Source organism: Lycium ferocissimum, chromosome 10 (assembly GCF_029784015.1).
Source record: "Lycium ferocissimum isolate CSIRO_LF1 chromosome 10, AGI_CSIRO_Lferr_CH_V1, whole genome shotgun sequence".
Lineage (NCBI taxonomy): Eukaryota > Viridiplantae > Streptophyta > Magnoliopsida > Solanales > Solanaceae > Lycium > Lycium ferocissimum.
Genome location: NC_081351.1, coordinates 3,408,245 through 3,418,187, shown reverse-complemented (window position 1 = coordinate 3,418,187; position 9,943 = coordinate 3,408,245).

The following is a 9,943-nucleotide window of genomic DNA, read 5'->3' as shown; positions in this document are numbered from 1 at the left end:
TATGGACATAAGGGGAGGTTAGGTTATTTATATTAAGATATAAGCCTATGTAAGCTGGATCGACAGGCGTACGGATACGTTAGAGATAATTCGAAATCGAAACGAATAACGATGGGATTAATCGAACTCATTAAGAGAAGAAACTTCGATATAATGACATTAGTATCAACGGTAAAACATGAACTGAACCCATAAAATGAGAGAACAGATGAGGAGGAATCAAAAAGGTGAATTTCGAGAAATGAACCTAAGAAAGGATAAGCGAAAAAAAATTGGGACATTAGAAATACATGTATAAGGAATCCCCACTGAGCTTTGTCGATTATATTGGGAACAAAGAGACACGTTACGAGAATCAGGGGAAGTTCTAAGTCGAGAAATTATGAGGATGATTGTAACAAAAATATTATGGATCTCAACAGCAGCGTATATAGGACGACTATGCAATAAATAATGATTCAGGATTTTGAAGTTGACTTCGAACTGATTCAATGGTCTGACGAGACTGATATTATAAGATCAAATGGAAATTTGATGTGCGAGCGAATTTGAATGGTAAACATTATAGGGAAAGTTTGGACAAGCTATGGGAGAATCAGATACGGACTATAGGATTTACGTACACTCTAACAGTGGGGAGAATGTTATACCTTGAAAATTTTCGCGTCATTCATATTATAAGTTAACTAATATGATCTCGAAGGAGTCATGAAACCCCTACAAGGCTAAGGATAGTATTAAACAAATGTTAATCAAGTGCCATAAGGTTTCGTGGGTAAACGAATCAAAGATGTTATAGCCCATACGCTGAGGGTTAAACTAAGAGTGCTTAATATGATAAGGAGGTTGCGTTTTAATTAACTTGAATTATCTTATATTCGTATGTTAAAATTTTAAGTCAAGCAAGTTGTAAAATAAAAGTCGGCGAAAGTTATCGCAAGTTACGTTCATAATTTTGCTGAAATTTGGGTCTAATGTCAAGGAGCGTTTCTCCCAATATACTTGGAGTTATAGAGTGGTCCACCCATCAAATTGAAGGTCTACGAGTTTAGTTTCCAACGCATTAAATCTTTCATCAATTTGACGTCGAAGTAGAGAGATATTCGCGTTTTCGCAAGACTGCGTAGACAGCCCCTTTTGGGACCCACTATGGCGGTGGCTGACCTTTGAGGGCTTCAAAGGGTATAGACAGCCCATTTCTCATCATTTTCGCCCCCAAATCAGTTCTCACACTTCTCCCACACCCTCATAAAGGTTCTCCAAGGGTTTCAAAGGATTGCAACAAGATCTTACCATATTTCTTCATCAAAAGTTCAAGGGAAGCAAGAAGAAACACTTCTATGGTGTTGTGGGATTGTTTAAGGGCTGTTGTGGACTGATTCCAACTAGAGTTTCAAGTTGAAGTTTCTTTCCAAGGTAAGTTTATTATGTTCTTGATTGAGTTAAAGTTAAATTGATATTGGTTGTTAATTGAGTAAAGGAATGTGAGATACCACTTGAAATAGACCTGAAATGTTATTGTTCTTGTGGACTGTTTTAGAAGCTTGGTTTATGAATTGTTGTAGCTGGAAATTGAAGACTATAACTTGATTATGCCATGGTGGTTATTGCTACACATGGATGTGTTGTTATGAGAAGAATTGATGAATGGAATATATACAAAATTTGAAGTAGAAGTGAAGGATAAGTGATTGTGCCGTAGGCTGTTTTGAAAGGAGCTTATGGACTAACTTTGGTTTGTTTGGTTATGGTGGCTAGAATATATATTGTTATGGTGTTCTTGTTGTTTTGGAACTGATTTGAGTTTTGATGGAAGTGAATAATATAGGACAAATACTACCTCGAATTTAGATAGTCACCTACTAGCTTGAGAATTGGTTAGAAAGTATTTTATGGCGTGATGGTTCTTGTTTCCTTGTTATAGATTGACGAACATTGGAGGGCGTACTTTGAGTGTTTAACATAAGCGGCAAAGGTATGTTAAGGCTGTTCTCTTTCTTCTTTTGGCATGACCAGAATGAAACGAACGTAAACGAACGAATATTCATAACGACCGTACTCTATGATATGCTAGAAGCTTATGTTCTTGACCTCTTTATGATGATATTGATCTTTCCTTATGATTGTTGATTCTTCAAAATAATTTATATTGACGATGTTAGCTCCAAAATGTTAATCGGAGGTGCAACGACCCTACGTTACTACGATAGATTCAGGTTGTCTTCTTATCATTCACACACACACACATACACACACACACACACACACATGACACCGAGCCGCGCTATAGTCGGCCGGGTCTGGCACCTATTGTGCACACCACTGCAGTTGGGTACGGTATGATGATTATAGCCCCATAAAGTGGCTTAATGATGATGATGCAGCTCCACAGTGTGGCTTATATATATATGTTTTAAAGGAAAGCATGCATGTGATATGCCCTCAAAGGCATTCAAATGCACAGATTGACTCTTTTCTATCTCATATTACTTTCATGTTTTTATTATATTGTTCCTCATGCCTTATGTACTCGATACATTATTCGTACTAACGCCCCTTTTGCCTGTGGGGATCTGCGTTTCATATCTGCAGGTCTTGAGATACAGGTTAACGGCCCACTCAGTAGGATACCAACTCAGCAAACAGTGTTGCTGCACTCCACTTGTTCTACAGTTGCCTTGTGAGTTAGTATGATTATATATATGCATATGTATGGGTAAGGCGGGGCCCTATACCGACCACGTTACGTCATGTACTCCAGTAAAAGCTTGTAGACAGTTATGTACAATCAGATGCTGTATAGGCATTGTCAGCTTATGTACTATGGCACAGATGTACATGAAAGCCTTGTCGGCCCGTCCAGTATGTCCAGCTTGTTATGCAGCTATGTCCTCTCAGAGTTGTTTTATTTCAGTCTATTACTTCTATGAGTCAGCAGGTTATCTCATGGCAGCCCTAGTGGCCCACCTATGCTTATGATTATGTTATGTTTGTATGTCTAGTGGTACTCGGCAAGTAAGGCCAGGTGCTCATCACGACCCTGCAGTTTGGGTCGTGACAATAGTTGATAAGACATGATATGTTATGATATGATATGGTTCTCACAAAGTCCGTGGGTAAATGTCAGATGGAGTTAACAGGTATATGGACCTCGCGAGTCCCCCATGGGTCATGACTATAATATATGACCTATAGCATGTGTCTAGGTATATTCATTCATTCATTTGATTCTTTTCATTTCCTATGTGATTACATGATTACTTGTTGGATTGGATGAAGCTTGACTAAATGGTTAAGACTAAAGGGATTCTAGCTTTATTGTTTAATTAGGTTTTTGTTTTCAATCTTTATATACTTTATGCGTGTTTCTTTCATTGTTGGCCTATGATTCCTACGGAGTACTTGTGGTTTTGTACTTGTACTACACTTTCTGGACTTTTTGGTGCAGATACAGACTCGTGTTCCAGTTTTAGGCCTCGTGGCTAATCCCGAGGTTGTCTTATTCCATATTCTAGGGTGAGCTACAGCTGGACCCGCAGCCCTGGATTCTCTCGTTATGTTATTTTGTCCCTTTTCCTTCCGAGACAACTTTCTATTTCTATATTATCTAAGTTTTGTTGTTTCTATTAGATGCTCTTGTACGAGTTAAACCAGGTTTTGGGTTGTATTTTGACTAAGTTATATTCCGCACTTTATATATTTATATTGAAACTGTTAGATAATGTTACGAATGTATTTAACTCTTCCGCTTTACCTCGTAAATGATTTGATAATTCGGGGCTTGTTTTCTGCCTGTGGGATAGTGTAAGTGCCATCATGACCCGTGAATTTGGGTCATGACATTTGGTCTGCGCAAATAAAAGTTAGAGTAAGGAATCCTGTTGACCGGGGGAAGGTGTTAAGCACCCCCCGAGTCTTGGGATTTTACCATGGTCTCTTTATCAACTTATATCTTGTTTAAATTAATTTTTTTGGATACATTATGCTTATGAGAGCTTAAGAATGTTGATTTACTTCCTTTTTTGATCTATTCTTAAATTGTTGATTTACTTCCTTCTTTGATCTGTTCTTAAATTGTTCAAAATTTTCTCATTTTATTAATGTTTGTTGTACTGGTAGAGTGCTTTCCAACCTTACCACGAACTTTGAATTTCAATTATAATCATTAAAATTCAAAAATGATATGGATTGAAGCTATTGAAGTTTAACAATGGTTGATAATAATTCATTCAATTTTTATACAACACAGTGGAAGATGGAACTCATCAGGTAAATATATTTAAATTCTGAATACATCATGCTTACAATCTGATTAAAAGAATATTATTTTCTTTGGCCAAAAGTTGTGTACAAAAATATGTATAAATAGTTTATGAAAGTTGTATGAATGTTGTATAAATATAGCTTTTTGAGTAGTGTGGAACTGATTTGGTTTGGTCAAAAGTTGTCTAGAAAAATAAGTAGAAATAGTGTATGAAAGTTGTATAAATGTATATTTTGAAGTGTGGAAGTGATTTAGTTTTGACAAAAGTTGTGTATAAAAATATGTATGAATGGTGTATTAAAGTTGTATAAATGTTGCATAACAGGTAGATATGTAGATTTCAAAATTGAAAGAATCCTCTACGACTCAAATTCAAATTATAGTTATTGAATTCTGTAATTTATGCTCAACTAGGGATAGATACCACACTCCAAACCTTGGATATCAAATACATTCTTAGTGATAGATGCCCATCAATGATCATACACAACGATATGGGCGTTAGGGTATATTTAGATTAAAAAGGGAATATAAGAATTTCTTCAGTAGGTTTCCTTTATGTATCTTACTGAAGAATAGAAAAATGGAGGCAATTGAATGCCATCATGATGGTAAAATTAGTTTGAGTAAAATATAGAGCGGTTGGGATATTCAATCTTTATATACGGGAAATATGATTCAACTGATTAGCATGGCTCTAAGCGGAGATGTTGAGGTCTTGGAGAGTGAAGGAACTCAAATAATACGCGATTCTCGACATGAATTTGTAGCAGAAAAATAGGTTTACGAGGATAAAGAAATGCTTGCTGAAGTTATGATGCAATACACATTTATGAAGCAGTTGCAATTTCGGGTGAAAAGGTATGGTGCAAAAAGGTACAAACAAAGATGACTATTTATTGTAGTAGTGTTGAATAAAATATGTATGAAACATGTTATTCCAGTGGATTAAAAACTTGACATATATGATATAGGAAATACATGAATATTGTATGATATATGCATAAATACTGTAATTTCATGTATTTCTGATATTTACTTGTTTATTAGTGTCACGACCCAACCTGAGGGCCGCGACGAGCACCCGGTGCTAGCCCACCCGGGCACCCCTTAACATACTTATACATCATATTCTAGGTGAGCTACGTAATTATATCATGCTTTTTATTCATCATTTTAATCTCATTGAGCAACAACATATCTACATCATTGATAACATCTATGCCCATATAAATGCACATGCGCCGGCGAGGCGATCAAAACAACATCCCAAAATATAGGCCGACAAGGCCGAGCATATCTAACCATATACACAATGTCTACGAGCCTCTAAGAAGGTACATCATATCATAAGCATATGGGCGGGACAGACCCCCGCCTTGCCCATGAATATTTACACAAAAGAATCTATACCAACGTTGCGTAGCTCCGAATGAAATGGAGCTCCGCTATGTAGTCCCGAGATAATACATCTATGGATCAAATCGGCCTCCCCGGCCACGCGGGCATGACGCGGCGTCACAAAAAAAGGACGCGGTACGAAGAATGTACTGAGTATGTAAAGCATGATCAGCATCAATATGGAAGCATAATGGATAACATATGAAATAACACGAGATGGGAGATAAAGGCATCATCATTATAGCACTTACCTGCTTCCCATAGGGACGTTCCATTTCTATTGCGTACTCGCGTACATACATTCGTATCCTTGCTCATTTACCTTTCGTATCTATTTTCATATTCGTATTCATATCTCTTTTCGTACCCATGCTCATATCACATACATTGCATATTCATAGCCCTTACTTGGCACTTATATGGCCTTAACATATTCGTACTCTCATTGATGTCACATACATAGCATAATCGTACTCATATAGATGTTATATACGTAGCATAATCGTACTCATATAGATGTTATATACATATACTCATATGGATGTCATATACATAGCATTTATATAGCGTACCCGACCACGAGGATTCGGTGTTTCACGTACACAGCCCTACCAAGGCTCGGTGCACAGCCCTACCAAGGCTCGGGGTTGTTCGTACCCGGCTGCCGGTGGTGTGCGCGCGTATATATATATATATATACATATATATATATATATATATATATATATACCTACCCGGCCATATAAACTCGGTGTTCGCAATAGCCTCTCATGGGCACATACATATATTCATTATATCTATCTTTAGCCTTTTTACTATCGTCATTTATTACCTTCAATCCTTAGAGTATTACTAGTTATATAAGGAACTTAATACAATCGTATCATTTGAGCATCATAAGCTTAATAGCTTCTAGAGCTGGGATCATTGGGGAGTATCGTGAACTCGCGGAGAAGATAAACATTTGGTCAAAGAACCATGCCTTATGAAAGAAGGGTTAGCCTCACATACCTTTCCGTGCAACTATTCTAGCACTTGTACGTTCTTCTTCAACGCTCACGTTCTACCTTCATTGAAGTTATACTCACATTAGATAATAGATAGCTTTGCATTCATGACTAATCTAGAGAAAAATCGGACAGCATCTCCTTTATTTATACGACTTCCCTCGTATTACATATCAACTCCCAACATCAATAATAACGTTCAAAATATTATCACAATAGTCTTTAATCAACTACATTACTCTTACTTCACAATTCTCTTCAATTCATCCATAACCATAGGCATATCTCGACAATACATTTATTCACATACAATGTCGATTCCATACTCTTAATATCATTTATAACATGATCATATTCATAATATACCAGAATCATAACTCATTCCAAGCATCTATTCAAAAGTGGCATTATTGCACATTCATGACCCATTTCTTATATTCTTTTGCAATCCAAGTGTTTCAACTTCCAAATACTTTAAACAACACGGAAACATCATAAAACTTACCTTAGAAGGTGTAGGAATTAACCTTGGGTGCAAATACCCCACTTGAGCAAAACCCTAGTTTTTCCTTCACTTGGATTCTTGCTTTGGATGAACTTTAATGGGTTTCTTATACTTGATTCACTTGGTTTGATGAAGTTGAACACTAATTCTCTTGAAAACTTGTGGGATAAATGTGGAGAGATGTTTTAGAGAAAAGGGGAGTCAAAAGGAAATGAAATGAAATAAAACTTGAACCCTTATTAAATACACAAATTTGTCCCGATCAGAATATACGGACCAACATACGGTCCGTATAATTTTCACGGGCCGTATGTCTGGACCGTATATTTGGTCCAGAGAGGTATGCCATTCTGGGCTGAACCTACGGCTGGACATACGGTCCGTATGATTTATACGGCCAGTATGTCTGGCCGTATAATGCCCAGTGGTTCCGATCTTGCTCTCGTCGACTCGTGTGATCTCCAATCCATATGGAACCTTCTTGGCACTTGTCTAACACCTCAATACCAATCTAAGGGACGTTATAACTCTTCTCCAAAATATCTTTAAGTCACCATTAACTCGTTACTCATAAATTCTTTTCGATACTTATCGTAAGCTTTGCCTTCTCTTGGCAATCCTTCTCGTCTAACGTCGAATGTCTTTGAAATCTTACTTAAGGTCATCAAATGCTATTTATTACTTATCGAGACATCATATATTTCATGATCTTTATTAGCCTATTCACTGTGCGTCAACGAAAAATTTTCCGAGGTGTAACATTCTTCCCCCCTTAAGAACATTTGTCCTCGAATGTTAAGCACTCGGGAATTCTACAAAAATTTCGCCAGAGTTTGCCCCATAATATGGCACTAATATCCTATCACAACAACCCATAATATCAATGCCTCACAGGGCCACAACATAATAGCAATATAATTTGGCCACACACGACCCAAATACATAAAAGGAAAGCATACATACCTTATGATTTTGACGTCTCATCTTGGCCCTCTTCTAGGGGCTGAAATAGGTGCGGATATTTGGATTTCATGCTTTCTTCCGCTTCCCATGTCATTTCTTCTCGATTATTATTTCTCCACAAAACTTTAACCGAGGCCACTTCTTTGTTTTTAAGCCTCCGTACTTGCCTATCTAATATGGCAATGGGTTTTTCATCATAGGCCAACTTTTCTGTCACTTGAACATCGTTTACTGGGACGATCCTAGTAGGATCTCCAACACATTTACGAAGCATTGAGACATGAAAAACTGGATGGACTGACTCCAAATCAGGAGGTAGATCTAATTCGTAAGCTACTTTGCTCACTTTGCGCACAACCTCATAAGGCCCAATATACCGGGGACTAAGTTTTCCCTTTTTACCAAATCTCATGACGCCTTTCATTGGGGACACCTTCAAGAATACCCAATCTTTAACTTGGAACTCTAGGTCTCTTCGACGATTATCCGCATAGGACTTTTGACGACTTTGGGCCGCTAACAATCGATCTTGTATAAGCTTGACTTTTTCTATGGCTTGTTGGACCAAGTCTGGCCCTATCAATTTAGCCTCTCCTGTTTCAAACCACCCAATCGGGGATCTACACTTTCGCCCATATAAAGCTTCATACGGTGCCATTTGAATGCTAGAATGATAGCTATTATTATAAGCAAATTCAATGAGTGGCAAATGATCATCCCAATTTCCTCCAAAATCTATCATACATGCTCGAACATATCCTCGAGAGTCTGGATGGTACGTTCAGCTTATCCATCAGTCTGTGGATGAAATGCCGTGCTAAGGCTCACTTGAGTCCCTAAGCCCTCTTGGAAGGACTTCCGTAAATTAGCCGTAAACCGAGTACCTCTATCGGAGATAATAGATACTGGAACACCATGAAGTCGCACTATCTCTTTAACATAGAGCTTTGCATATTCTTCTGCTACATATGTCGTTCTGACTGGTAAGAAATGAGCTGACTTGGTGAGTCTATCCACAATCACCCATATGGAATCATACTTACGTCGAGAACGGGGGTAAACTCGTAATAAAGTCCATGTTAATCACTTCCCATTTCAAGTTGAGATTTCTATAGCTTGCATCAATCCGCCCGGCTTTTGGTGCTCGATTTTCACTTGTTGACAATTGGGACATTGAGCTACAAATTTTGCTATATCTTTCTTCATCCCATTCCACCAATACGTGGATTTAAGATCATTATATATTTTCGTTGCTCCGGGATGGATAGAATAACGGGAACAATGAGCTTCTCTCAATATTTGGTGGCGTAGACCGCCACATTAGGAACACACAATCTACCTCGACATCGGAGAACCCCGTCTCCCGTAATCTCAAATGATGACTCCTCTTCCGAGGGAGTGTATCTCTGTACTGCACTAGCATGGGATCTTTGTATTGTCACTCTTTCACTTCCACTACTAGCGACGAAATTGCTAAATCATGAATGGTAGTTCCCCTGCTACCTGAGTCCACTACTCGAACTCCTAGGCTAGTTAACTGCTGGAGCTCACGAGTTATTTCTCTTTTCTCTGATTGTACATTACATAAACTTCCCATAGATCTGCGGCTAAGAGCGTCAGCTAGAATATTTGCTTTTCCGGGGTGATATAGAATATCAACATCATAATCTTTTAGCAATTCCAACCATCGTCGCTGCCGCAAATTCAACTCTTTTGCTTGAAGATATATGAAGGCTCTTATGATCTCGTATAAATATCTACATGAACACCATACAAATAGTGTCTCCATATCTTTAATGCATG